The sequence below is a fragment of the Hyperolius riggenbachi genome, chromosome 7 (assembly GCF_040937935.1).
Source record: "Hyperolius riggenbachi isolate aHypRig1 chromosome 7, aHypRig1.pri, whole genome shotgun sequence".
In the NCBI taxonomy this organism is placed as follows: Eukaryota; Metazoa; Chordata; class Amphibia; order Anura; family Hyperoliidae; genus Hyperolius; species Hyperolius riggenbachi.
In genome coordinates, this window is record NC_090652.1 from 73,898,142 (window position 1) to 73,903,169 (window position 5,028).

Below are 5,028 nucleotides of genomic sequence, written 5' to 3' on the forward strand. Positions count from 1 at the left end.
GCGCCGCGGAGCCGCTAACTAATCAGATGGCATCAGGAAATGATAGGTGAGGAAAACAGCCCAATCACGGCGCTCCATACATCGTCCAGCGCGAGACCGAGGAAAACACAGCCGCTGATTGGTCAACAGATCTGTCAGCTGACCAATCAGGTGCAAGGGAGGAGCAGTGTGTAGCCCGGAATCAGGATAAGGAAGTAGTGGTCGCAGAGTAAGGGTGGAGTCACAGCCAATCAGCGCGTAGAGCTTGGACAAGCAACCAATGAGAGCGGAGAGGCGGAGTTAAAAGGAAATGAGGTAACACTAATCAATAACTTTATTGACGCAAAATGATTTTGACAATATAGACATGAAGGCAGAAAATGGCTGGTGTGGCATCTTTTCTCTCCCCCCTTAACCAAACACGAAAAATGATGTATATATATTTATTTCAGAGCTACGCTAATATTCATATCACCTCCTTTCTAGTCTTGATAAACCCATCGCCCTATATGCTTTCCAATACTAGCCCCTTTTAGCATAGCTCCAAACTGTCCCTCTTTCCTCCTCATTTGTCCCTCTTTCAGGACTTTGTCCCTCTTTCTAAGTAAATATATATATATATATATATATATATATATATATATATATATATATTTCTCTACTAAAAATGTGTTTGACTCTAAACTTTATTCCCATCCTTTAAATTGATATATTACTAATTTTAAAATGTTAATATGAAGGAAAATGAACCAGGATAGAAAGGATCAGTGTGGTTTGAATTATAAAACAACATATTTTTCTTATGAAATCTTTATGGTATGCGTGACCAGGGGTGTGACGGGGGCGTGATCAGGGGTTTGGCAGAAGCATCGCTTAACCACTTAATGACCCAGCCTTTACCCCCCCCCCCCCCTTAAGGACCAGCGCTGTATTTGCTGATCTGTGCTGGGTGGGCTCTACAGCCCCCAGCACAGATCAAACACCAGGCAGAGCGACCAGATCGCCCCCCTTTTTTCCCCACTAGGGGGGTGATGTGCTGGGGGGGTCTGATCGCTCCTACCTGCGTTTGGCTGGCGGGGGGCACCTCAAAGCCCCCTCTACCGCAGGATTCCCCCTCTCCCTCTCCTCCCTCCCTTCCCCGGAGATCCGAGGCTGCACAGGAACGGATCTGTCCTGTGCAGCCTCTAGCAGGCTCCTGCCTGTCATGTGACAGCGATCCCCGGCCGCTGATTGGACGGGGATCGCTGATCCAGTACAACGCTGCTACTGTTAGCAGCGTTGTACAAATGTAAACAAAGCGGATTATTTCCGCTTGTGTTTACATTTAGCCTGTGAGCCGCGATCGGCGGCCCGCAGGCTATTCACGGAGCCCCCCGCCGTGAATTTACAGGAAGCAGCCGCTCGCGCGAGCGGCTGCTTCCTGATTAATTAGCCTGCAGCCGGCGACGCAGATCTGCGTCGCTGGTCCTGCAGCTGCCACTTTGCCGACGCGTGGTATGAGTGCGCGGTCGGCAAGTGGTTAAGTGTCCCTCTTTCCCATCTCAAAAAGTTGGGAGGTATGTTTACCCCTCTTACGGTAGACCCCAATAATCCTTTGAGAGTTACCTACATTTACTAGTAGGGCCACACTGTTACTAATAAGCCATGATAGAAAGCCAGAAAATTTGTACTTACCTCTGTAATTTTACTTTCCTGATACAACTCCATGTCGTCATACCTATGGGTTAGCTCCGCCCCCCTGACCCCTATAGGACCCAATACAAGATTATAAATAAGGTCATGACCCTCTAACCCTCATCCTCGTTACCAGTACTCAGACACTAGCAACAAGAGGGTGGGTGTATGACGACATGGAGTTGTATCAGGAAAGGAAAATTACAGAGGTAAGTACAAATTTTCTGGCTTTCCTGATACCTCCATGTCGTCATACCTATGGGATATAACTAGCACAAAAAAGACAAGACAGGTGGGAATTCAATGCAAATAACTTATTTATGTTTAGCCATAAGGACACTTTTCCCAAAATTTACAGAAGTCAATGCTGCAGGGTCAATCCTATAATGTCTAATAAATGTGTTTGGAGTGGACCAATTTGCTGCTTTGCATATTGTTGACAGCGAAACTCCCGCAGATGCCGCCCAGGATGCGAACATACTCCTTGTAGAATGCGCTGAGGTTGAGGAATGCTGATCTGTCCCCCTGGCATTATAAGCAGCTTTGATTAACCTAACAATCCATGTTGCGATTGTCCTTGATGAGACCCCACTACCCTTCCTAGGACCAGATTGGCAAATAAACAGGTTTTCAGCATTTCGAAAAGATTCTGTTATTGCTAGATAATTTCTTAGAATTCTTGCAATGTCCAATGGATGTACCGATTCTAATTCCGGACTATTGGTGAAGCATGGTAACGTCCATTCCTGGTTCAGGTGTTTAACCGACACCACCTTTGGTAAAAAGCCAGCCATTGGCCTTAACACCACTCTGTCCGGAAAAAAGGTGATGTAGGGTTCTGAGCAACCTAATGCCTGTATTTCTGAAATCCTTCTGCCTGAGGAGATGGCCACCAAGAAGGTAGCTTTTAAAATGACATTCCAGATCGAGCAAGATTCCATTGGTTCAAACGGAGTTGAGGAGAGATACTCCAAGACTAATGGTAGATCCCAGCTGGGTAATGTCTTCTTCACTGGAGGTCTTATTTTTAATAGCGCTTGAAAAAACTGCTGTACCAGTCTCTCAGAAGCAAATTGCCTGCCTGTTAATGCTGAAACTGCCGAGGTCTGAACTCTAAGGGTACTCACACTTAAAGAGAACCTTAACTGAAAGGGGGGGTAAAGAGTTTCACTTACCTGGGGCTATTACCAGCCCCCTGCAGCAGTCCTGTGCCCTCTGAGCCGCTCTGGAATCCTCTGGTCCCCCGCTGTCACTTAGTTTCGTTTTTGATGACTCACCAGTCGGCCGCCCGCCATGTGTATTATTGGACGCATTCCCTACTGCAATTAGCGCTGTTGCGGACCGCAACGCGTAGATATGTGGCAACGTGTATTTTTATACGCGTTGCGGTCCGCAACAGCGCTAATTGCAGTAGGGAATGCGTCCAATAATACGCATGGCGGCCCGCCGACTGGTGAGTCGTCAAAAACGAAACTAAGTGACAGCGGGGGACCGGAGGATTCCAGAGCAGCTCCGAGGGCACAGGACTGCTGCAGGGGGCTGGTAATAGCCCCAGGTAAGTGAAACTCTTTACCACCCGTTCAGTTAAGGTTCCCTTTAAGCCTAAATCAACTCCTGTCTGAATAAAGTCCAAAACTTGTGGTATAGAGGGATTTAAGAAGTCTGGCTCTCTAAGTGTTGAGAATCCAATAGATATCTTTCTCGCCCTTAAAGAGAATCTGTATTGTTAAAATCGCACAAAAGTAAACATACCAGTGCGTTAGGGGACATCTCCTCCTATTACCCTCTGTCACAATTTCGCCGCTCCTCGCCGCATTAAAAGTGGTTAAAAACAGTTTTAAAAAGTTTGTTTATAAACAAACAAAATGGCCACCAAAACAGGAAGTAGATTGATGTACAGTATGTCCACACATAGAAAATACATTCATACACAAGCAGGCTGTTTACACCCTTCCTTTTGAATCTCAAGAGATCATTTGTGTGTTTCTTTCCCCCTGCAGCTATCTTCCACTGAAGTGTCAGGCTGTTTCTTCCTGCAGAGTGCAGACAGCTCTGCCTGTATGTAATCCCTCAGTATGTGAAAGCCCAGCCAGCTCAGAGGAGGATTTATCCAGCTTGTAAAAGATAAGAGAGAAGAGAGAAGCTGCCCTAATCTAAATAATACACAGGCAGTGTGCAGAGAGGGGCCTGGAGGGGGGAGATGCATCACAGAACCACAACACTGAAGAACTTGGCAGCCTTCCAGACACAGGCCTGACAAGTCTGACAAGAGAGAGATAAATTGATTTATTACAGAGATGGTGATAGTAGAACGTGCTGCAGTAAGCCAGAACACATTAGAATAGCTTTTGGAACTTGTAGGATGATAAAAAACAGGATGCAATTTTTGTTACGGAGTCTCTTTAACAATGCTTCCACTTTCTCCATCTGTAGTTTCTTTAGAAACCTTAACAGGAGTGGCACTGGTGGGAAAGCATATACTAATGAGGCCTGCCATGGTGTCAGAGCATCTACTCCCGCAGCCCCCTGGGTCGGGTGTCTGGAGAAAAACCTCGGTAATTGGTTGTTCCTGTTGGAAGCAAAAAAATCTATTTGAGGGAGACCCCACAGGCGTACCAACTGTTTGAAGACTGTTCGATTCAACATCCACTCGTTGTTTTGTATTTTCATTCGGGAAAGCACATCCGCTTGAATATTCTGTATTCCTGGGATATATGAAGCTCTGATGGCTGTCAGATTTTTTTCTGCCCATGACATCAGCGGAAGTAACTCGTTCATCAGCGCTATACTCCTCGTACCTCCTTGCTTCTGGACATAGGCCACCGCTGCTCTGTTGTCCATTTGAATACCAACACCCGAACCCTTGATCAGGGAGGCAAAGGCCTGTGTCGCTCTGTAGGCTGCTCTCAGTTCCAGTATATTCGATACTTGGTTCCTCTGGGATGGATGCCATACTCCCTGGGCCCAAGATTGTTGGCAATGAGCCCCCCATCCCATCTGGCATCTGAAGTAAGTGTGATCCATGAATATGGCATCAATGAATGTCCCTGTTGAAGGATCTCCTGGTTTGTCCGCAATCTGAGTGAAAGTCTGGTCTGGATTGATAATCTGATTATTTGCTTCATGGACCACTGATTCCATTGATTGAGGAATTCCATCTGCAATGGCTTATCATGTGCCATCTGCTCCACTTCATTATGGGAATTACTGATGACATTGTCCCCAGAATTTGTAAACATTGTCTGGAATGAATTATCTGGCACTGTAAAAGTATCTTCATAGTCCTTGTTATATACAAGACTTTCTCCTGTGGTAACGACACTGTATTCTCGAGAGTGTTGAAGTGAGCCCCCAGATAAATCAGAGTTCTTGAAG